This window comes from Mauremys reevesii, linkage group 14, assembly GCF_016161935.1.
Source record: "Mauremys reevesii isolate NIE-2019 linkage group 14, ASM1616193v1, whole genome shotgun sequence".
Lineage (NCBI taxonomy): Eukaryota > Metazoa > Chordata > Testudines > Geoemydidae > Mauremys > Mauremys reevesii.
In genome coordinates this window covers 3,317,876-3,343,078 of record NC_052636.1, presented here as the reverse complement: position 1 = coordinate 3,343,078, position 25,203 = coordinate 3,317,876, and the positions used below count along the sequence as shown (strand labels likewise).

Sequence of the window (25,203 nt, the reverse complement as noted above, 5' to 3'; positions counted from 1 at the left end):
GTCGAGCTCGCTGCAGTCCTCAGGGGGACCCTGTTACTCCAACAGTCCTTCTCGCTGGTCACACACTCCCAGAGGTTAACTGCCCCCTGAAACCGTCCCTCTCTGAGCCTTCAGCACACCTGGTCCTCATTATCCCACCTTTGTTTTACTGCTCCCCAGTCACTTACTGCAAGCAGCACCATTCACGGGGTGCAGTACATCCCACCACTGCCACCAATTGTCACGGAGTCCCCGGGCGATGCTCTGGAACTGCTCCCCACAAAGCCAGTCAGGACTTTGAGGAGCCTCCCCTCCCTCGGAGCAGACTGTCTTCAGGGCAAGAAGCTCACACGTCTTCACCTCCTGGGTCTCTCCTTGGAGCATTCAGCATCCTCTGTCCCTCCGTGTGCTTCCCACAGCGAGCCCGCCCCAGCAGGGTCCTGGGGAAGCCACAGGTTCCTGCACCCCCACTTTGCAGTCAGACGTGACTCTCAGCCAGCCAGTAAAACAGAGGTTTATTAGATGACAGGAACACGGTCTAAAACAGAGCTTGTAGGTACAGCGAACCGGACCCCTCGGCCGGGTCCATTCTGGGGGGCAGTGAGCCAGTCCCCCACGTCTGCACTTCACTCCTCGTCCCCAGCCAGCTCCAGACTGAAACCCCCTCAAGCCCCTCCTCCTCTGCTCAGTTCCTTTCCCGGGCCAGGAGGTCACCTGATCTTTGTCTCCAACACCTTTAGCATCCCCTTGCAGTGGGGGGGAAGGGTCAGGCGACAGTGGGTCAGCCAGGAACTGAGGCCCCCACACAGTATTCAGAGGGAACGTTAAGAACAGCCCCACTTCGTCACAGGGGACACACCTGTTCAACAGTCCAGATTGTACTGTGGGTAATGTCACAGACACTCATTATGACAGAGCCTCTAACATGTCCCAGAAATCGAAGACTCCAGACAGAGGGCAAGTCTCCCTGGCACTGCTTCTTGCTGATGGAGAGGTCCAGAGACAGTGAGAGAGTCCTGGGGAAGCTGGGAACAGTAAGCATGGGCTGGTGGGGTTCAGTGGAGAAAGGGAACAGGAAGGGCAGGGATATCACTGAATGCAGGATCTCAGCAGTACTAGATGTCAGGATAACACAAGTGCAGCCCATTGGAAAACATAATCACAACTATACACACAGAATGATGGCATCTAAATTAGCTGTTTCCACTCAAGAGACGGATCTTGGAGTCATTTTGGATAGTTCTCTGAAAACATCCACTCAAGGTGCAGAGGCAGTCAAAAAGTGAACAGAATGTTGGGACTCATTAAGAAAAGAATAGATAATATAACACTGCCTCTATACAAATCCATAAAATATCATATTACCTCTATATAAAACCATGGTACGCCCACATCTCAAATACTGCATGCAGATGTGGTCACCCCATCTCAAAGAAGATATATTGGAATTGGAAAAAGTTCAGAAAAGGGCAAAAAAAAAGATTAGGGGTATGGAACAGCTTCTCTATGAGGAGCGATTAAAAAGACTGGGACTTTTCAGCTTGGAAAAGAGAGATGAAGGGGGAGGATACGAGAGAGGTCTATAAAATCATGACTTGTGTGGAGAAAGTGAATAAGGAAGTGTTATTTACTCCTTCTCATAACACAAGGACTAGGAATCACCAAATGAAATTAATAGGCAGCAGGTTTAAAACAAACAAAAGGAAGTATTTCTTCACACAATGCACAGTCAACCTGTGGAACTCTTTGCCAGAAGATGTTGTGAAGGCCAAGATTATAACAGGGTTCAAAAAAAGAACATGATAGATTCATGGAGGATAGGTCCATCAATGGCCATTAGCCAAGATGAGCAGGGATGATGTCTGTAGCCTCTGCTTGCTAGAAACTGGGAATACATGACAGGTGATGGATCACTTGATGATTACCTGTTGTGTTCATTCCCTCTGGGGTACCTGGCATTGGCCACTGTCAGACGACAGTATACTGGGCTGGCTGGACCTTTGGTCTGACCCGGTATAGCTGTTTTTATGTACTAGGGAATCTAGTGAGTCCAGTGTAATGGAAGGGAGTTGGAAAATCCCTGCATGTGGAGAACACTGGAACATTAGAAGCTATAATTCAGGAGCAACAGACTCTAATTAGTCTGGAAAAGCAGAAAGTGCGAAATAAGAATTGGGTCATGTGACTCAGGAATGAGGGCCTCAAAAATCCAAGGAGCATGCAGAGAAGAGAGATTGTGGCTATTACACATGGTGATGGAGGAGCAAGACTCTCTAGGTATCAAGAAGTTTCACTACCAACCTAGGCCATTTTCACATGCTGGCGTGCAATCCAGAGCAGTACTTGTGTCATCTGTAATCCTGGGTGCGATTCAATGTTCTGCTGTCTGGATACTCCCAGCCAGCATTCAAAGACGCACCGAGTCTCTGTGTGATAAGTAACCCTGGACCAGCAGCTGTCACTCCTGCAGCCTGCTTGTTACACCCCAAGCACATTCTGGTTTGGTTAGAGAAGGCTCAGTGTTTGAGAGAAGGCCAGGGGTAGGAACCTTCTATTCATTATGCTGGACCTAACCCCCAGTTTTACTTGAGTAAAGAGGAGATATTTGGCACTGTGCGATACTGCTCCTGTGCTCTGTACCCAAAATGTTCTGAAGCAGGGGAGGGTCTCTGGTAGTGTGTGTGTCACTGACATATTGGAGTGATGCTGCAACAGGACAGAGTAGAAGTGGCATTGTGGGGCTGGTGTGAACCTTCACTCTTCATTTCCCCTTCCAAGAACAGAGGGGACAGGAAACCTTACCCAGCGAGGTCACATTCTCATAGTTCTCCTGCATGACATTCCTGTGGAGGGCTCTCTGAGTGGGGTCCAGCAGAGCCCACTCTTCCCTGGTGAAATGCACAGCCACCTCCTCGAAGGTCACCGGCCCCTGAAAGAGCAAGAGTCCAACACTCAGTACCTGCTGCCCCACTCACACTCCCAATGAAATGGAAGCTCTGGTGGATCACAGTCCCACCCCCAGCCCATTCAGAGCATCCTGGAAACAGCAGGTTAAGGGGACGAAGAGAGAGTCCCTTGTTTCTCCCAGCAGATCCATCATACATCTACTAACCACCAACTGATACAAGAGATGGAGCCCCTAGCAGGGTCCAGGGAGAGCTGCCTGGTAGGAAGCCCAACACGCTCCTCATTCTGAGGAGCTGGATATGAAGGGAGGGGCAGCTCCCCTAAACCTCACTGCCAGGTGCCCCTTTCATATCTCAGAGCAGCTGCTGGTTAGTCGGATCAGGCTCCAGCACTGGAGTCTGGTTAGTTTTCCTCATCTCATATAGGTGGGTTATTTTCTCTTTCACAAATTAGGGCATTTCCACCTCTGAACCTCCTGGGTCAGTTCCTAGAATCTAGGCCACTTATTAAAGAATTCCCAGCAGGTTTACCACACCCTGGCCTCCTCCTTTCCCCACGCTGTGAATTTCCTGCCCCAGTTCAACCTCCAAACCAGACTGTGAAAACCTTCCCATCTCCAGTGTACTTGCTGTCCCTGTCCTCCAGCAGGAACCCACCAACCACTCCCACCAATAATCCCTACCTGAGCTGGCTCCACTGCAGCCATTTCTCTCCCCTGTGCCATGGGAGGATCTGATGAAATGGAATGAAACGTGGACATCATTCTGCAGCCTGGGAGGGTGAGAAGGGTAATTGTGAGGGTTTCACAACAGGCTTTAGTTAATTTCATATCATAATTCCCCCAGGCCCTTTCCCTGCAGACAGACATCCTACATTCTGCCATGCTGAGAAAATGCTTGATCTCTTTATTACAGTGTAGACCTGACCACTCATAGAATCATAGAACTTAAGATCAGAAGGGACCATTATGATCATCTAGTCTGACCTCCTGCAAGATGCAGGCCACAAAAGCTGACCCACCCACTCCTGAAATAATTCTCTCCCTTGACTCAGCTGTTGAAGTCCCCAAATCCTGATTTAAAGACTTCACGTAGCAGATAATCCTCCAGCAAGCGACCCCTGCCCCATGCTGCGGAGGAAGGCGAAAAACCTCCAGGGCCACTGCCAATCTACCCTGGAGGTTTTAAGCCCACAGAGGCATTTTTAACCTCCCTTCTCCCTTTCCCCCACCCCGTAACAAAGTCTCTGAACACAAGGCTAGAAAAGAGCAGAAGCCAAGGAGTCACCGTGAGGGATTCCCTTGGACACTGACCCCACGGCAGCCACACCCCAGCAGGAGGAATATGTTGTCAGGAACTGGCTTTTCCTCTGGCTGCTCCTTTTCTTGTTCACCTGGGCTGGGCAAGGCAGAGAAGCAGCTTTAATTAAGGTCACTTCCCAGCACAAAACTCCCACTAGTGGAGCAGCAGCTGCCAAGCCTGGTCTACTAGATCACAATGGAGGCTGCAGCGTCTGACCCAGGAAGCTGAACCCCAATATCCTGAGCAGAGGGACAGAGTGTTTGAGTGGCCTTCCCTCCTTTAGCTCTCTGGGGAGAGCAGCTAATGAGAGCCCCTCCTCACAGGGAGAATTGCTGATCTCATTTGCCCCACTGTACAGCTGGTCACTCCTCCTTTTTCCATACAGTGACTCTGGATTAACAATGGTCTCAATGAAACCAGATTACAGAAAGAATGAGTCCAGAATGCTGTTGAAAAGATCACAGTGTGCCAGTGCTAACCCACTTCCCACCTCCCTCAACCCCAGATCTAGGACAAGGACTCGAGGCACAAATTTTCCCTATGGAACTGGACGTTCCTGCATTTTTCAAGAGGGGAGAAAAGCAAAATCTGTGATTTCACCTCACAGTGTTTGATAAGTGGAAAGAAAGTTATCACAGTGACTGGGCCTGGCCGGGGAATGTTAGGCAGTGCTTAAAGCCAGGATTCTGGCATAAGCTAATTAGAGAGGAGAGAGGTTAGCAGCAGCCCCCAGAGCCCCCAATCCCCCCAGCCAGGGTCTCACCAGATATACCCTGGGACCCAGCCCCCAGAGTCCCTAGCCAGGGACCTCAGATACCCCTCAGAGCCCCACTGGCCAGAGAACCCCCACCAGACCGTCATTGCCAGCCTGGGAAACCCAAAGGGTTCCCCCCACTAAGAGCCACCAGCAGCCAGAGACCCCCTGAAAGGGACCCCAACTGGGAACTCAGTCCCTCACTGCCTGCCTAGGATCCCCGGCTGCCCTCCAGCAGGATCTGCCCTGCCCTTTGCCTGGCACCCCCTCCTCCCCCCTGCGGGATCCCCTGATGCTTTACAGCAGGACCCCTCACACTGCTTGCTTGGCATCCCCTGGCCTAGCGCCGGGGATTCTCCCATACACACTGTGCACTGGGCATGGCAGCGATCCCGAGTCTGCGGGGGAAGCCCAGACAGAGCCCTTGGCACAGCACCAGGCTCCCTCTAACCCCCTGTTCCACCTCCCCAAGAGACGCCCACCCCCGCTGTTCTGCAGCCAACAGGCCCCCAGCGATACCCACCTACAGGACCCACAGCCTCAGGGCTGGGCACATCACAACCACCCCCTGAAACCCCAAACCTCCAGAACCCACCAACCTAACTAGGGTACCCCCGGCCCAGCCACCCAGAGGCCTCCCCCTACCACAATCCCCCTTCAGCTCCAGCTGCAATCTCCCCACACAGCCACCCCTTGCCCTCAGCAACAGTGTTACCTCACAGTGTCTGATAAGTGAATAGAAAGTTTATCACCACCCCCAGCTGGCCAGTCACACAGGCAGAGGGAGCCCTTGGGGATGCTTCTTTAACAGGAGAAGGGGAGGCATGGAGGGGCAAAATAGGTAAGAAATTTCCATGCCTTGTCACTAGCAAGTAATGGATCCACCCCAGAGGTGGCTAAATCTTGGCACTGTGGGAAGCAGCCCCGCATGGAGACCATTTGTCATGGGGTTTGGGATACTTCTCAACCCATGCTGCATTCAGAGTGACCTTCTCAGCCCCTGCCAGCTGGAGACAAGAAAAGGGTCCAGCCAACTCTCCCGTTACCATCTGGGAACCACTGATCCCCAAACAGGGGCAGGGCTCTGACTTTGATGGGTATTAAAGATGTGGCTGGTCTCTTTCTTCAGCAAACATTTTAACAGAGATAAAAGAGGGAAACAAATCATTCTCAAAGGAGAGTTGATAGATGATCACTGAGCAATTTAACCCCCCTGCAACATCCAGGATGGAAAACAACTCAGTACAATAGGTTAGGGGGAAGGGATAGCTCAGTGGTTTGAGCATTAGCCTGCTAAACCTAAGGTTGTGAGTTCAATCCTTGAGGGGGCCACCTAGGGATCTGGGGCAAAAATTGGTCCTGCTAGTGAAGGCAGGGGGCTGGACTTGATGACCTTTCTAGGTCCCTTCCAGTTCTAGGAGATTGGTATTTCTCCAATTATTACCTTTTAGGTTCCCCCAAGAAAGGCAAAGTTGTTGGGATTTAGAAACATGGGGAACAGCCCAAAACTCAAGAGGATTTTTAACTAACATTTGATAATGACATAGAAAGAGGCAAAACCTGAGCTTTCAGATCAAAGTTCTGAAATGGAAGAGAAACAATGGAAATCTGAGAGATTTTGGATCCATTTTTGCAAATTATAGAGAGGAAAGTGGAAAATCGAGGGGATTTTCTATCAGTTGTTGATACAAGGTAAAATCTGAGTGTTTCACATCAATATTTGATAAAATGAAGAGAGAGGAAATGGGCAACATTTGCAAACATTTTATATCCATATTCAAGAACCTGAGAAAAGGTGTAAATCTGAGATTTTCTTAATATTTTATAATGAGAGAGATAGGGGAAAATCTCAGGGCAAATTCAATTAGAAACAGACAACTATGGAGAAGTGGGGCAAATGTTTAGGGTATTTTATATGAATCTTTGAGATTTACAGAGAAAAAGTGTCACAAACTATGTATTTGATAAGATGAGAGAAAACCACCAAGATCTGAGGGGAGAGAGTCACTTTCCTACCCAGCCCTAGCACCATCCCCCACTCCAACCCCAGGGTCTCTCACTCACCAGGGGGCTCCGGCCCAGGGGCTGGTCCCAGCTGGAGAAAGCCCCCACCAGGCATAGAGTATTAAACTACTCTGCCTAGGAATCTGCTACTGGTAGCAGCCTGGAGCTGGGCAGTCTTCATGGGGGACACTTGCTCCTCCCTTCCCATGCCCTGTTGCCAGCAGAGAGTACCCCCCCCCCCAGCCCAGAGGTGTCCCTGTCTCAAGGCTCCCCCAGCCTCTGCCCATTCACCCTCTGCCCAGCTCAGAAATCATTTCCCACCCACACAAGGACAAATCCCTGCAGGTGGAAATGGGGGAAACCCCCAAACCTGAGCCCTGAACTGGCCACTGGCGAAGGGGAGAGAAAATGGGGCACAATCAGGGGGACAGGGAACTTCTCAGGGGTTGGGGGAGGGGGGGTCACCCTGGGCGCTGCTCGTGGCTCTCTAGGGAGAAAGGGGGCAGGACGGGGGAGGAGGGGGGTCCCCACGGGAGGGGGCAGCGGTAAATCCGAGGGGATCTCAGCCCCCCCCTTTCTCTCCCCACTCCTCGGGGGTCACCTGCCCCCCCCCCAGCCATGTCCGGGCTGCACCGACATTTCCCGCCCGCCCCTTCCCCTCCAGCCCCACGCAGGGACCCCAGTGGGGCCGGGCCCCTCCCCCCGGCACCCCCCGCGGGGCCCCAGGGCAGAGCCTGGCCGGGCCCGGGGGGCGCTGGGCTCCTGCGGGGCAGCAGCTCCGAACCCCCGCGGGCGCTGCCCCCGAGCAGATCCCGGCGCTGCGAGATGCCGGGTCCCCCCCGGGCACTGGGGCAGAGTCACCGCCCGGCCCCGCCCCCGGGGCTCGCTCCGGGGCCTGGAGGCTGCAGCTCCGCAGCGGGTCGGGCGGAGCCTAGGGCAGCCCCAGGGCGGCTCCAGCGGGGCAGGGCCCGGGCCGGGCACGGGGGGGTTAATGAAGGGCTCTCCCGCCGCGATCTGCGCATGCCCAGAGCCCCACCGGCACCAACCCTTCTCCGGCCGGGAGAGGCTCCAACGGCCCCGCGCGAGCCAGACAGAGCCGCAGCGGCCAACGCTCCTTCGCAGCCCGGTTCCGTCTCCACCTCCCCATCCTAACGTCACTTCCGCTTCGGGGAGAGTCAGGAACTACATCTCCCAGCCTGCCCCGGGGCCGCTCCCGCCCTCCCCTGGTAAGAGCGGGCCCCGAGGTCAGCCTGATTCCCTCTCCCCGCCTCTCTTCCCCTTTTCCCGCTGAGAGCCCGCCCCCCCCGTCCCGCGCCCCTCCCCCAGCCTGCGCCTCTCACACCCCCGCCCCAGGAGCAGCGGCCCCGCTTCTCGGGGGCGGGGCCGGGCCGGGCCGTTGCGCTGCGGGGAGAGCCGGGGGCGGGGCTGCGCGCGGGGCGGGCGGAGCCTCAGCCCCGGGGTCTCTGGCCCGGCTGGTGAGTGTCCCCCGACGCACCGGAAAGCGAGACACTGAACCCCGGTGGGTGAGCGCCGCGCGCCCGCAACCCCCAGGGCCGGGCCCGGCCCGCGCCCGGCCCAGAGCCCCCTCCACCCCTGGTGCCCCTGTCCCCCCACGGTCCCCCCCTCCCCGCGCCCCGGCTTCCCTGCCCCGGTCCCTGCCCGCGCCGAGCTCCCCTCCGTCCCTGCCCGCGCCCGGCGCGCCGAGCTCCCCCTCCGTCCCTGCCCGCGCCCGGCGCGCCGAGCTCCTCTCCTCCGTCCCTGCCCGCGCCGGCGCGCCGAGCTCCCCTCCGTCCCTGCCCGCGCCGGCGCGCCGAGCTCCCCTTCCCCTCCGTCCCTTCCGCGCCTGGCGCGCCGAGCTCCCCCTCCGTCCCTTCCCGCGCCTGGCGCGCCGAGCTCCCCCCTCCGTCCCGGCCCGCGCCCGGCGCGCCGCGCTCCCCTCCCTCCGTCCCTGCCCGCGCCTGGCGTCGAGCTTCCCGTCTCCCTGCGCGCCCGGCGCGCCGAGCTCCCGCCCCCTCCGTCCCTGCCCGCGCGCCGAGCTCCCCGCCCCCTGCCCGCGCCCGGCGCGCCGAGCTCCCGCCCCCTGCCCGCGCCCGGCGCGCCGAGCTCCCCGCCCCCTGCCCGCGCCCGGCGCGCCGAGCTCCTCGCCCCCTGCCCGCGCCCGGCGGGCCGCGCTTCCCCCCCCCCCCCCCGTCCCTGCCCGCGCCGGGCGCGCCGAGCTCCCCCCTCCGTCCCTGCCCGCGCCCGGCGCGCCGAGCTCCCGCCCCCTCCGTCCCTGCCCCGCGCCGGCGCGCCGAGCTCCCCTCCCCTGCCGCGCCCGGCGCGCCGAGCTCCCCTCCCCCTGCCCGCGCCCGGCGCGCGCCGAGCTCCCCTCCCCTGCCCGCGCCCGGCGCGCCGAGCTCCCCTCCCCTGCCCGCGCCTGGCGCGCCGAGCTCCCCGCTCCGTCCCTGCCCGCGCCCCGCTTCCCCCCCACCCAGTGCCCTGGTCCCTGCCTGGTGCCCCAGCCCCAGTCACTGGCTGCAGGTTCAGTGTGTACTGACCTCGCTGGTGCTTTTTCTGTGGCCTGTGGTAAAAGTAGGGCCACATCTGGAATGGTTGATGGACCCCCTGGAAGACCCCTGGGCACCCCCAGGTGTAGGTGTCCCCCTGGCTGAGAACCACTGATGTGGGGGAACCCAGGCCTACCTGCCGTCCCAGCCTCCCACCGCCTAGACAAACCACTATTGCTACCCACCAAGATCAAACAATCCTTGCATTGGTGGAAGGACCCAGCAAATGTCTGATGAAGTGTGAGACCAATTTAGAAAGTCTCTGAGGGCAACTTTCTAAATTGGTCTTTCATAGGAGTCTATTTCAGCTCTGTCTGAGTGAGCGCTCCTCCCACAACACAGATCCTCAGTGGCTCGATGCCCGAACCCTGGGCAGCTGGTTCGGCTTTGCTCCCCTCCATCAGCCTCAAGTCACTGAGTCTCCACTTCCTACCATGGCCCCATGGAGTCTCCTCTCAGGTGTAAAAGCAGCATCGGCTCCATGAAGGGTCCTGTTGATGGAGCAATGATTGACACTTTCTCTAGTCTCCTTTTCAGATTTTGCCCCATTTTCTCTCTAATTCTCCAATGTTCATTTAAAACAGTCGCAGGTTTGGGATATTTTCACACCTGTTTGACCTGTGGCAATTTTTTTTTTCTTTGGGAAATTGTCCTGAATCATTCCCCAAATGAGAAGGGGCTTAATGGGTGCAGCTTGCAGAGCCCTGAGACACAGCTGCCTCTGGGGTGGGATGAGGTGGCCATTCTCTGCCAGCAACAAGGCAAGGAAGGGGACAGAAGGAAAAAGTTCCCACTGGAGACTGTCCAGCCCAAGATTACACAGTCCTGGCTACTGCTGCCCCCAACTGCCCAATGCGGCTCCCCCCAGCTGTCAATCACCTACCCACCTCTGCTGCTGCCTCCTCCCCACTGCCAGGCAGTTTTCCTGCTCTCCACTCCCCTCACGTACCCTCTTAAACCACTTCCTCAAAGGGCTCCCTGCTGCCTACGTGAAGGGGGGCGGAGGGGATTATTACTCTCCGTTTATGGAACTTCCATATACAATCCCATCAAACTGTCCAATTACTGTCACTTACTTAGTATAAAATCTCTTCAGATCTGGGTGGTTTTCTCTCATCAAATATTTCTTTTTAGACTTTCTTCCCCAATTCTCAAAGATAGATATAAAATATCCTGTGTGCAGTGCTGTAGTCGCCATGGTGGTCCCAGGATATTTGAGGCTGCCCCCTTGATTTATATACAAATGTTCGGTGTTATTCTCCATCCCATTCCTTATGAATCTGAACACGTTCGCTTTTTTGCTGGCAGCTGTGCATTGAGTGGAGTTTTTCATTGATCTATCTACAGCAACATGCAAATCTTTTTCTTGTGTAGCGGATAATATGTTCTGCTGATGCTGCAGGTGTAATGCATGTTCAGTAGGGGTTTCTCCCCTCTTCTTTATTTGTATTTCCTCTCTATTAATATTGGGGTGTCCTCCTATAGGTTAGTGTATTAATGATCTCATGATCTTGGGGTCAAATGTGTCAATTCGTTGCCATGGCACTCCTGTGGTCAGACATCTGCGGATGTTCTATTGAAATGCCGGTGTTAGCTCATGTTCTTCTGGTTGGCTGGTGTCTTTATGGACAAAATTCTCCCTTAGAGACAGTTTCCTGTTCTCCAAACCTTAGGGTATGGCTACACTTGAGAGTTGCAGCACTGGGAGTTACAGCGCTGGTCGTACAGCTGTGTAGGGAAAGCGCTGGTGTGTGGCCACACTCACAGCTACCAGCGCTGGTGTGTGGCCACATTTGCAGCCTTTGCAGCGCTGTTGGGAGTGATGCATTATGGGCAGCTATCCCAGCATTCAAGTGGCAGCAATGTGCTTTTCAAAAGAGTGGGGGTGGGGTGGAGTGTGACAGGGACCCGGGGGAGAGAGAGAGTGGATTTTTGGAGCTGACACTGTGTATCAGCCTTGCAAAATCAGAAAATTTTCCCGACCCCTTACTCTTAACTGCAAACAGCCTGCAGACCAGATAAGCAGCTGCTCCAACGGACTCCCTTTCTCCCCCCTGCCCCCGCTGTTTCCATCCTCAAGCAAACACTCATCCCCCTGCCTGCCTCATTCACAGCAAGGTAGTGGGTTCTCTCATTTGATTGTTTACAGTCAGTTACAGATTGATCACAGCAAACAGGAGCTGTGTTTGTTTTTTAGATAAGCAGCTCCTGGAGCCCTGAGTTCACAACAAAACAAAGAGAGGCAGCATAACAAAACAAAGGGAGTAATTTAGTTAAAAGCATTCTGGGATATCTCCTAATACCCTGGAGGCCAATAACAGCGCTGGTGTGTGGCCACACTTGACGAGCAGCACTGCATCACCAGTGCTGCACTCGTTATATCCCAAGCAGATATACAGGTGTACAGCCAGCCAGGTGTACAGCCAGCGCTGCAGCCAGGGAGTTGCAGCGCTGGATGTGCCTTGCAGGTGTGGACAGTTACTAATTGCAGCTCTGGAAAGCCTCCACCAGTGCTGCAACTCTCAAATGTAGCCATACCCTTAGTTAGGGGTGACTGTGTCAGAGTTCATAGGCCTCAAGTCTTACGCTAACTGTTCAAGCCAGTATCGTACAGGATACAGGCCTGTAGGTTCCTTCCATTACTGCTGCATAAAATAAATGCTAAAGCTGGACCTGTGGGCTACATTTGATAATTAATTTACCTCCCGGTGTACAAGTAACTGCAGTTTTTCTCTCCAATGTGCATTTAGAAAGACAAGGTAGGTGAGATAATATCTTTTATTGGACCCACTTCAGGTGATGAGAGAGACAAATCTCTGAGCTACACACAGATCTCTTCTTCAGGAGAATATCCTAAAACTTTGCCCTCCTTTCTCTCTAGTTATCTATTTCTAATTTAATATTCCCTGAAATTTTTTCCATCTCTCACTAATAATAAAATATTAACATAACACATCCTCAGATTTTGACCTTTTCTCATTTTTTTTAATATATTTAGAAAAGTTTTGCAGAGGTTTCCCGTTTTCTCTCAATTTGTCAAATAACAATATGAAATTCACTCTCATTTTACCTCTTTACCTACTATTGACTATCGATATAAAATCCCTCACATTTTCCCACTTTCCTTTCTAGTTTGTGAAAATTGACGAAAAATTCTCCAGATTTCTCCCCTTTTCTCTTTAATGACTTAACATGGATATCAGCTGTCAGTTTTTGTCTTTTTCCATGTAATTATCAAATGTCTTAAAAAGCATCTTGTGTTTGAAGACGTTCCCATTTTTAGTTGCAGCAAGTTCTCCTGTTTTGGAAAGAATTTTTTGCCTTAGTCATTCTCCATCCTGGTGGTTTCAGGGAGTTCAATGTTCAACTTTCTCCTCTCATTTGAGACTCATTTCTTTCCCCCTTTATCTTCATTAAAATGTTTGCTGATGAAAGTGACTCGACCCATATTTAATACACATCAAAGCCAGAGGCCTCCCCCTGTTTGGGGGGAACGGTGTCTCCCAGCTGCTCACAGGACTGTTGCCTGGACCCTTTTCCTTTCCTCAGGGGGCACAGGATGAGGGCTTAGTCTGTGCTCCTTGCTGCCCAGGCTGTCCCCAGAGTGGCTGAGAATCTCCCTGCTACTGTATTAGCCCCTCACTTGCCCCTCACTGTGTTCACCAGCAGTATCCCAAACCCCCATGATGAATGGTCTCCATGAGGGGTTGCTTCGCCTAGTGCTGAGATATAGTTGTGTCTGGAGTGGGTCCCTATTGGCCATTATCTGCCAGTCACCAGGCATGAAAATTTCTTTAAAAAATTGTCTCCTCCATGCCATCCATTCTCCTGTTAAAGAAGCATCACCCAGGGCTCCCTCAACCTGTGTGAATGGCTGGCAGGGGCTGCTGATAACTTTCTATCCATTTATTGATTACTGATACGAAATCACAACAGGCTTTGCTTCTTTCCCCGTTTTCAGAACTGCTGGAACTCCAGGTTTTGGAGGGAAGCTGTTGCTGTGAATCCTTCTCCCCCTTCTTAATCAAGAGACACTTCAAGGAAGAACATGAAGCGACTCCAGATTAACATGGGGGCAAATAAAATCGGGATATGCCCCTCTGGGGAGGGGGTTTCAGTTGTTGCTAAATGCGGGGAAGCCCTCAGTCTCTGTCTGACTGTGTCTCTCTCTCTTCTCAGGATATTGGGGTTGAGCTTCCTGGATCAGACGCTGCTGCCTGCATTGTGGTCTGGGAGCCCAGACTGAGCAGCTGCTGCTCCCCGGTGGGGTCTGGGCTTGGGAGTGACTTGGGGCGAAGCTTCCTCTGTGCCCAGGCAAGGTGAGGACTTTCCCCAGCTGTAACTAGCTCCATGGGCCAGCCCGAGGCTCTGCCCACACCAACATCCGAGACAGATACTCCAGGTGATTGATAGAGACAAAGGGAATGTGCTGGGGATGGGCATGAAAGTGACTCTGCACAAATAGCCCCTCCTCACCCCACAGCTCTCCTCCCCTTAGCAATTGCAGGAGCTGATCTAGCCATAGGAGAGCGAACACCCAGGAATGGCTGGCTGTCTGCCAGAGCGGGAGGAACAGGAGGTGGGAAACACAAGGAGAAAAGGGAGAGAGAGATTGATAGGGGCAGTGGGAGAAATAATTGGGGGGAGAGATTCCCTGATCTCTAACCTACCCCCCCACACTTACTGCAGCATATGGGGCACATTCCCTTTCCAGTGAACAAGGTGAGGTGCAGGGAGAGGAAAAGCCGATTCCTGATTCTCCCTGTGCCCCCGGCTGTGGGAGTGTGCTGCCCTGGGGACCATGTCAGGGGAAATCCCCCAAGTCGCTCCTTTTGTTCTGCTCTTGTCTCATATTTGGTTCCCAGACTTTGTTATTGGGAGGGTTTCAAAATGTCTCCGTTGTTTAGTGCCAGTGTGGTGGGCCGGGTCAGTGGTGTAATAAAATGATCAAACGTTTCCTCAGAATGGAATCAGAGAACTGTAGGGCTGGAATGAACCATGAGAGGTCACCTAGTCCAGCCCCCCAACACTGAGGTGTTTGCCCAACCTGTCCTTAAAAACCTCCAATGATGATGAATCCACAGCCTCCTTTCCACTGCTTGCATCCGAAGAAGTGGGTATTCACCCACGAAAGCTCATGCTGCAAAACATCTGTTAGTCTATAAGGTGCCACAGGATTCTTTGCTGCTTCTACAGAACCAGACTAACACGGCTACCCCTCTGATACTAGCCTCCCTTGGTAACCTATTCCAGTACTGAACTAACCTTCGTCACAACCGAGTCACATGGCTGGCTCAGATTCAGTTTGTGATCCACTGTAACCCCCAGATCCTTTTGAGTAGTACTGCCCCCACCTTTTCTCAGGTTTATGAACATGGATATAAAATGTTTGCAAATGTTGCCCATTTCCTCTTTATTCATTTATCAAATATTGATGTTAAAGACACACAGATGTTACCTCATATCAACAACTGATACAAAATCCCTCCGATTTTCCACTTTCCTCCCTATAATTTGCAAAATGGATCCAAAATCCCTCCAATTTGCATCATTTCTCTTTCATTTCTGAACACTGATCTCAAAACTCAGGGTTTGCCTCTTTCTATGTCATTATCAAATGTCAATTTAAAAATCCTGTCGGGTTTTGGGCTGTTCCCCATATTTCTAAATTCCAGCAACTTCTTCCTTCCTTGGAGGGAACCTGTTGCCCTGAGTCGTTCTCCATCCTGGAGGTCCCAGGAGGTTAAATTGCCCAGTGATCATCTTTCCCCTGTCCTTTGAGAATCATTTGTTCCCTCCTTTCCCTCTGTTACAATGTTTGCTAATGGAAGAGACCAGCCACATATTTAATACCCATCAAAGCCAGAGGCCTCCCCCTGTTTGGGGATCAGTGGTTCCCAGCAGGTAGCAGGAGAGTTGGCTGGACCCTTTTCTTTTCTCCAGCTGGCATGGGATGAGGAGGTTGCTCTGAGTGCAGTGTGAGTTGAGAAGTATCCCAAGCCCCATGGCAAATGGCCTCGGTGAGGGGTTGCTTCCCGCAGTGCTAAGATGTAGCCACCTCTGGGGTGGATCCATGGTGGCCATTATTTGCTAGTGACAGGCCATGGACATTTCTTACCTATTTGGGACCTCCAGGCCTTCCATTCTCTTGTTCAAAAAGCATCCCCCAGGGCTCCCTCTGCCTGTGTGACTGGCCAGCAGGGGGCGGTGGTCACTTTCTATCCACTTCTCAGGCACTGCCAGGTAACACTGTTGCTGGGGGACATGTGTGTCTGTTTGGGGAGATTGCAGCTGGAGCTGAAGGGGCATTGTGGTGGGGGAGGCCTCTGGGTGGCTGGGCAGAGGGTACCGTAGTTAGGTTGGTGGGTTCTGGAGGTTTGAGGTTTCAGGGGGTGGTTCTGATGTGCCCAGCCCTGAGGCTGTGGGTCCAGGAGGTGGGTATTGCTGGGGGCCTCTTGACTGCAGAACAATGGGGGTGGGCATCTCTTAGGGGTGGGGCAGGGGTTAGAGGGAGCCTGGTGCTGTGCCAGGGGCTCTGTCTGGGCTTCCCCCACTGGCTCCTGGGATCGTTGCCATGCCCAGTGCACAGAGTTGTGGGGGAGGGGATCCCTAGCAGATCAGGGATGCCAAGCAGACAGGGTGAGGGGTCCCACTGTAAAGCATCAGGGGGTCTCAGGCAAACACCAGGGCAGATCCTGCTGAAGGGCAGGCAGTGGGGGAATCCCAGGCAGGCAGTGAGGGACTGAGTTCCCAGTGCGGGGGTTCCCTTGGTGGGGTCTCTGGCTGCTGGGGGCTCTTGGTGGAGGGAACCCTTTGGGATCCCCATGCTGGCAGTGAAGGTCTGGTGGGGGTTCCCTGGCTGGTGGGGCTCTGAGGAGCATCTGGGGTCCCTGGCAGGGACTCTGGGGGCTTGGTCCCAGGGAATATCTAGTGGGACCGTGGCTGGGTGATACTGGGGGGTGTCTGGGGGACCCTGGGTGTGGGCTGTGGGGGCTGCTACTAACCACGCTCCTTTTCCCTGATCAGCTTGTGACAGAATCCTGGCTCCAAGCACTGCCCGTCATTCCTTGGCCACGCCCAGTCACCAGGATAACTTCCTATCCACTTACCAAACACAGATTTTGCTTTTCTCCTCTCTTGAAAACTGAAGGAACTTTTGGTTCCATTGAGAAAATTTGTGCCCCGAGTCCTTGTCCTAGATCTGGGGGTGAGGGAGGTGGGAAGGGGGTCAGCACTGCCACACAATGGTCTTTTCCACAGCGTTCTGGAATCATTCTTTCTGAAATCTGGTTTCATTGAGACCATTGTTAATCCAGAGTCACTGTATGGAAAGACAAGGAGTGACTCCGGATGGACAGTGGTGCAAATGAGATCAGCAATTCTCCCTGTGAGGAGGGGCTCTCATTAGCTGCTCTCCCCAGAGAGCTAAAGGAGGGAAGCTGCTCAAACACTCTGTCCCTCTCTGCTCAGGATACTGGGGTTCAGCTTCCTGGGTCAGAGGCTGCAGCCTCCATTGTGATCGGGGAGACCAGGCTTGGCAGCTGCTGCTCCCCCAGCGGGGTTCTCTGCTAGGAAGTGACGTTAATTAAAGCTGCTTCTCTGCCCAGCCCAGATGATTACTTTCTCCACCTAGTACTAGCCCCATAGGCCCTGTTAATACTAAATTCTGAGCCAGAGACTCCAGGTAACTAAAAGAAACCAAGGGAAAATGCTGGGGTCTGACATTAAAATGACTCTACACAAACACCCCTCCCCCTTCATTTCTTCTCCCATTAGCAATTGCAGGAGCAAATCCAGCCATGGGGGAGCAAACAACTCAGGAATGGGACTTTCCTACCAGATGGGCAGGGAGAGGGGACAGAGAAAAGGAGAAAGAGAGACTGAAAGGGGCTGTGGGAGAGAGGAGTTTTGAGAGAGATTTCCAGATCTCACATCTGTCTGGGCAGATTAATTACCGCACCCTGGGTAGAATCACTTTCCTGTGGACAAGATGAAGATCAGACAGAGGAAAATCCAGTTCCTGACCCATATGAAATGCTAAGGGAAATTAGAGAGGCTATCAAAATTAAGAACCCAATAATAGTGGGGGATTTCAATTATCCCCATATTGACTGGGAACATTTCACTTCAGGGCGAAATGCAGAGATAAAATTTCTCGATACTTTAAATGACTGCTTCATGGAGCAGCTGGTACGGGAACCCACAAGGGGAGAGGCGACTCTAGATTTAATCCTGAGTGGAGCGCAGGAGCTGGTACAAGAGGTAACTATAGCAGGACCGCTTGGAAATAGTGACCATAATACAATAGCATTCAACATCCCTGTGGTGGGAAGAACATCTCAACTACCCAACACTGTGGCCTTTAATTTCAAAAGGAGGAACTATACAAAAATGAGGGGGTTAGTTAGACAAAAGTTAAAAGGTACAGTGACTAAAGTGAAATCCCTGCAAGTTGCGTGGGCCCTTTTTAAAGACACCATAATAGAGGCCCAACTTCAATGTATACCCCATATTAAGAAAAACAGTAAAAGAACTAAAAAAGAGCCACCGTGGCTTAACAACCATGTAAAAGAAGCAGTGAGAGATAAAAATACTTCCTTTAATAAGTGGAAGTCAAATCCTAGTGAGGCAAATAGAAAGGAGCACAAACACTGCCAACTTAAGTGCAAGAGTGTAATAAGAAAAGCCAAAGAGGAGTTTGAAGAACGGCTAGCCAAAAACTCCAAAGGTAATAACAAAATGTTTTTTAAGTACATCAGAAGCAGGAAGCCTGCTAAACAACCAGTGGGGCCCCTTGACGATGAAAATACAAAAGGAGCGCTTAAAGATGATAAAGTCATTGCGGAGAAACTAAATGGATTCTTTGCTTCAGTCTTCACGGCTGAGGATGTTAGGGAGATTCCCAAACCTGAGCTGGCTTTTGTAGGTGACAAATCTGAGGAACTGTCACAGATTGAAGTATCACTAGAGGAGGTTTTGGAATTAATTGATAAACTCAACATTAACAAGTCACCGGGACCAGATGGCATTCACCCAAGAGTTCTGAAAGAACTCAAATGTGAAGTTGTGGAACTATTAACTAAGGTTTGTAACCTGTCCTTTAAATCGGCTTCGGTACCCAATGACTGGAAGTTAGCTAATGTAACGCCAATATTTAAAAAGGGCTCTAGGGGTGATCCCGGCAATTACAGACCGGTAAGTCTAACGTCAGTACCGGGCAAATTAGTTGAAACAATAGTAAAGAATAAAATTGTCAGACACGTAGAAAAACATAAACTCTTGAGCAATAGTCAACATGGTTTCTGTAAAGGGAAATCGTGTCTTACTAATCTATTAGAGTTCTTTGAAGGGGTCAACAAACATGTGGACAAGGGGGATCCGGTGGACATAGTGTACTTAGATTTCCAGAAAGCCTTTGACAAGGTCCCTCACCAAAGGCTCTTATGTAAATTAAGCTATCATGGGATAAAAGGAAAGGTCCTTTCATGGATTGAGAACTGGTTAAAGGACAGGGAACAAAGGGTAGGAATTAATGGTAAATTCTCAGAATGGAAAAGCAACAAAGAATCCTGTGGCATCTTATAGACTAACAGACGTTTTGCAGCATGAGCTTTCGTGGGTGAATACCCACTTCTTCGGATGCAAGTGGTGGAAATTTCCAGGGGCAGGTTTATATATGCAAGCAAGAAGCAAGCTAGAGATAACGAGGTTAGTTCAATCAGGGAGGATGAGGCCCTGTTCTAGCAGTTGAGGTGTGAAAACCAAGGGAGGAGAAACTGGTTCTGTAATTGTGAAGCCATTCACAGTCTTTGTTTAATCCTGAGCTGATGTTGTCAAATTTGCAGATGAACTGGAGCTCAGCAGTTTCTCTTTGAAGTCTGGTCCTGAAGTTTTTTTGCTGCAGGATGGCCACCTTAAGATCTGCTATTGTGTGATTGCTATTGTGATCTGCTATTGCTCTGCTATAAGGTGCCACAGGATTCTTTGTTGCTTTTACAGATCCAGACTAACACGGCTACCCCTCTGATACTCTCAGAATGGAGAGGGGTAACTAGTGGTGTTCCCCAAGGGTCAGTCCTAGGACCAATCCTATTCAATTTATTCATAAATGATCTGGAGAAAGGGGTAAACAGTGAGGTGGCAAAGTTTGCAGATGATACTAAACTACTCAAGATAGTTAAGACCAAAGCAGATTGTGAAGAACTTCAAAAAGATCTCACAAAACTAAGTGATTGGGCAACAAAATGGCAAATTAAATTTAATGTGGATAAATGTAAAGTAATGCACATTGGAAAAAATAACCCCAACTATACATACAACATGATGGGGGCTAATTTAGCTACAACGAGTCAGGAAAAAGATCTTGGAGTTATCGTGGATAGTTCTCTGAAGATGTCCACGCAGTGTGCAGAGGCGGTCAAAAAAGCAAACAGGATGTTAGGAATCATTAAAAAGGGGATAGAGAATAAGACTGAGAATATATTATTGCCCTTCTATAAATCCATGGTACGCCCACATTTCGAATACTGTGTACAGATGTGGTCTCCTCACCTCAAAAAAGATATTCTAGCACTAGAAAAGGTTCAGAAAAGAGCAACTAAAATGATTAGGGGTTTAGAGAGGTCCCATATGAGGAAAGATTAAAGAGGCTAGGACTCTTCAGTTTGGAAAAGAGAAGACTAAGGGGGGACATGATAGAGGTATATAAAATCATGAGTGATGTTGAGAAAGTGGATAAGGAAAAGTTATTTACTTATTCCCATAATACAAGAACTAGGGGTCACCAAATTAAATTAATAGGCAGCAGGTTTAAAACAAATAAAAGGAAGTTCTTCTTCACGCAGCGCACAGTCAACTTGTGGAACTCCTTACCTGAGGAGGTTGTGACGGCTAGGACTATAACAATGTTTAAAAGGGGACTGGATAAATTCATGGTGGCTAAGTCCATAAATGGCTATTAGCCAGGATGGGTAAGAATGGTGTCCCTAGCCTCTGTTCGTCAGAGGATGGAGATGGATGGCAGGAGAGAGATCATTTGATCATTGCCTGTTAGGTTCACTCCCTCAGGGGCACCTGGCATTGGCCACTGTCGGTAGACAGATACTGGGCTAGATGGACCTTTGGTCTGACCCGGTACGGCCTTTCTTATGTTCTTATGTTCATATCCCTCCTGCTGGGGTGTGGCTGCCATGGGGTCAGAGGGAATCATCGAAAGTGACTCCTTTCGTTTTCCTTTTTTCTAGCATTTTGTTCAAAGACTTTGTTAGGGGGTGAGGGGAGGGAGAAGGGAGGTTAAAAATGTGTCTGTGGGCTTAGCCTGGCAGGAGGGGCCAGGTCTGCACTGTAATAAAGAGATTGAGCATTTTCTCAGCATGGCAGAATCTAGGATGTCTGTCTGTCTGCAGGGAAAGTAGGGTGACCAGATGTCCCAATTTTATAGGGACAGTCCTGATATTTGCAGTTTTTTCTTATATTGGCTCCTATTACCCCCCACTCTCTGTCCTGGTTTTTCACACTTGCTGTCTGGTTATCCTAGGGCCCGGGGAAGCGTGATGTGAAATTAACTAAAGCCTGTTCTGAAACCTCCAGAACTGTCCTCCTCACCTAGACAGGCTGCAGAATGACGTCCATGTTTCACTCCAGCTCATCCCATCCTCCCATGGGACAGGAGAGAGAAATGGCTGCAGTGGAGCCAGTTCATATAGGGATTATCGGGGGGTTGCTGGTGGGTTTCTGCAGTAGGGGAGGGACAGCGAATACACCGGAGATGGGAAGGTTTGCACAGTCTGGTTTGCAGGTTGGAGAAGGGCAGGAAATGCACAGGGTGGGGAAAGGGAGGAGGACAGGGTGTGGCAAACCTGCTGGGAATTGTTTAATAAGCAGCCTAGATTCTAGGACCAGACCCATGAGGTTCGTAGGTGGAAATGCTCTAATTTGTTGAACAGAAAATAATCCACCTACATGGAGCTAGCAAAACTCATCAGATTCCCACTGCGGGAGCCTGACCCGACTAACCAGCAGCTGCTGTGAGATATGAAAGGGGCACCCATGAGTCAGGTTTAGGGGAGATTCCCCTCCCTTCATGTGTAGCTCCTCACAATGAGGAGGGTGTTGGGCTTCCTACCAGGGAGCTCTCCCTGGATCCTGCTAGGGGCTCCATCTCCTGTATCAGTGTGTGATGGATCTGCTGGGAGAGACAAGGGGCTCTCTCTTTGTCTCCTCATCTTGTTGTTTCCTGGATACTCTGAGTGGGGTGGGGGTGGGACTCTGTTGACTGTGAGCCACCTAGAGCTTTCATATGATTGGCTCCTCTCCCCCACAAATAGTGGGGCTGTGAGCGGGGCAGCAGGTACTGAGTGTTGGACTCTTGCTCTTTCAGGGGCCGGTGACGTTCGAGGAGGTGGCTGTGTATTTCACCAGGGAAGAGTGGGCTCTGCTGGACCCCATTCAGAGAGCTCTCTAGAGAGACGTCATGCAGGAGAACTATGAGACTGTGACCTCGCTGGGTAAGGGTTCCTGTCCCCTCGGATCTTGGAAGGGGAAATGAAGAGATAAGGTTCACACGAGCCCCACAATGCCATCTCTGTTCTGTCCTGTTTCAGCATCACCGCAATATGCCAGTGACACACACTAACAGAGACCCTCCCCTGCTGCAGAACACTTTGGGAACAGAGCACAGGAGCAGTATCGCACAGTGTCAAATAGCTCCTGTTTGCTCAAGTAAAATGGGCTCACGTCCAGCATAATCAACAGAAGCTTTCTACCCCAGACCTCTCAAACCCTGAGCCTTCTCCACCCAAACCAGAACGTGATTGGGGTGTAACAAGCAGGCTGCAGGAGTCAGAGCTGCTGGTCCAGGGTTACTTATCACACAGAGACTTGGTGTGTCCTTGAATGCTGGCTGGGAGTATCCAGACAGGGGAGCGCCAGCATCAGAATTTAGAATCTCACCCAGGATTACAGATGACACAACTCCTCACTGAGCTGGGTTGCACCCCAGCATGTGAAAATGGCCTAGGTTGGTAGTGAAACTTCCTGACACATTGAGAGTCTTGCTCCCCCATCACCGTGTGTAATAGCCACAATCTCTCTTCTCTGCAGGCGCCTTGGATTTTTGTGTCCCTCGTTCCTGAAGTCACATGACCTGATTCTTATTTTCCACAGTCTGCTTTTCCGGAATAATTAGAGTCTCTTGCTTCTGAATTATAGCTTCTAATTTCCCAGTGTTCTCCACACCCAGGGATTTCCATACCCCTAATGATTTATTTGCCCTTTTCTGAACCTCTTCCAATTCCAATATATCTTTTGTGAGATGGGGCGAGCACATCTGCACGCAGTATTCAAGATGTGCTCGCACCACAGATTTATATAAAGGCAATATGATATTTTCTGTCTTATTATCTATCCCTTTCTTAATTATTCCCAGCATTCTCGGTTTTTTTTGACTGCCTCTGCACCCTGAGTGGATGTTTTCAGAGAACTATCCACAGTGACTCCAAGATCCCCCTCTTGAATAGAAACAGATAATTTAGACCCCATCATTTGATATGTATAGTTGGGATTATGTTTTCCAGTGGGCTGCATTATGTGCTATCCTGACATCTAGTACTGCTGAGATCCTGCCTTAAGTGATATCCCTGCCCTTCCTGTTCCCTTTCTCCACTGAACCCCACCAGCCCATGCTTCCTGTTCCCAGCTTCCCCAGGACTCTCTCAAGTATCAGAGGGGTAGCCGTGTTAGTCTGGATCTGTAAAAGCAGCAAAGAATCCTGTGGCACCTTATAGACTAACAGACGTTTTGCAGCATGAGCTTTCGTGGGTGAATACTCACTTCATCGGATGCAAGTAGTGGAAATTTACACTCTCATTGTCTCTGGACCTCTCTGTCAGCAAGAAGCAAGTGCCAGGGAGACTTGCCCTCTGTCTGGAGTCTTCAATATCTGAGACATGGATTTACTTTCTCTGTGTTTTAGGAGACTCATTGAAATTGAGTGTCTGTGACATTAACAGTCCAGATTGTACTGTGGTTAAACAGCTGTTTCCTCTCAGTTCCCCAAGCTGGGGTGTCTTTAACACTGCTTTACTGTGAGAACAGCCACTCCTGGGCAGTTAACACACAGTCTCCAGCATGTAACTCACTCCCAGCTACACAGTACTGAGTGCTGCTAGTCAGCGACTCACGAATTACAGTACCCCACAGGAGAGCCCCAGAAAATTCTCTGCTCCCAGACTTTCCCCCAGAAATATGCCTTTTGCACTGTCCAGCACACTACTGAACAACGCAAGCTCATATGAAGTCTGTCATTTCATCAGTGGAAAATGACATGCACCAGCTTGTTATCCCAAACTGAGTTTCCAACACACTTTAATCCAAACACACTGGTTAGATAAACAATAAACCAAGATTGTTAACTACCGGGAAAAAAAAAAAGATTTTAAATGACTACAGGTAATGAAGCATAAAAGTTCAGAATTGGTTATAAAAGATAACAAGATAAAACAAAAACTAACATCTAAGTTAACAAGCTAAAACGGATTGAAAGCAAATGTTTCTCTGACCATATTCTGAGACAGGCTGACTTTCCTTTCAGCCAGGACTCTGCCTAACCCGCCCTTGCTGCCCAAGTGCAGCTCTTTGGAAGTTGTCATGAGCAGAGGGAAAGGGGAGAGAGAGAGTCTCAAGCATTTTCCTTACCTCTTTTTATAATTCAGTCCTTTGTACTAGAAACCACTTCAGTTCTCAGCTGAGTCATGGTGACAGGCTGTCTGTTGGAGATATGAGCTTCAAGTGGTCCCTGTGATGGAATGTAAATGTCTTCTTCACACCATCCCCCTCCAGAGAATGGCTGTTTGACCAGCTGTTTGCCTTGATGTCTCTGAGGAACTGGTCTGCGGCTGTTCCCCAGAACTGTAACTTTTTCAGTAATATCATACAGTAGAATCTCATAAGTTTACATAAGTGTTGATACACATTTTAACAGGAGGATAATATTCAGTAGATTATGTGTTTTCAAATGATACCTCACAAGCCATACTGTGTACAAAATTGATCATAATTTTCTAGAAGAGTGAACATAGGGGTACAGACTGACACAGTGTCTGTGTGTGTTCCCAGCAGATATGTGGGTATTTCAATCGCTCAAAAGCAGTGTGTTTGGCATCTTCAATGACCTGGGGAGCTGGCCCTGGGAATTCACTGGTTTGCTGGGAATTGTGAGACATTTTATATTATTATTATTTTATTATTAATACCAATATGAAAAAATTGCAATGAATCGTGCTAGATATGCCATGTAATGTGTCAGTGAAAATGTTATGATTTTCCAGGTATGATAATTTTGTTTCTATGTACAATACCTTTGTATTGTGAGTTATAGATATGTAGGGTATATCTGTATTTCCAGACTTGTGCAGTGTTTCTGGGTGACACCCCCAGACATATTGGCGTCAGCACTGCCTAGCCCGTTTGATGGCCCATCCAGGTTCATCAGCTGTACAGCGAACCCATGGAAAGGACTAACGGGATACACCTATTGAGTCAGCAAGACATGCCGGGGTATGCCTGTGTACTGAGACCTCCAAGGCTTTTACATGCCATGTGCTGTGAATCTTGTGTTTGGGACACAGGAAGTACAAGCTACATGGCAAAATGAATATAAAGGGCAGCTGCATCATCTCCATTTTGTCTTCAGTCCCTCTTCCTCCCTCTGGAG

The 25,203-nt window shown here is 50.8% G+C and overlaps 1 protein-coding gene and 1 long non-coding RNA gene across 3 annotated transcripts in view; both read left to right on the top strand.

The window, feature by feature from the left end:
• Positions 1–25,203, top strand: part of LOC120381422 (zinc finger protein 850-like) — a 105,851-nt gene that overhangs the window by 25,984 nt on the left and 54,664 nt on the right. The window lies entirely within an intron of this gene.
• Positions 8,383–21,925, top strand: LOC120381470. Of its 2 annotated transcripts, none has more exons than XR_005588066.1 (3): positions 8,383–8,464; positions 13,671–13,810; positions 21,871–21,925. It is a non-coding gene; the product is annotated as an uncharacterized LOC120381470 (long non-coding RNA). The 2 variants fall into 2 exon arrangements; XR_005588067.1 differs by having other exon boundaries at positions 13,671–13,893; positions 21,871–21,911.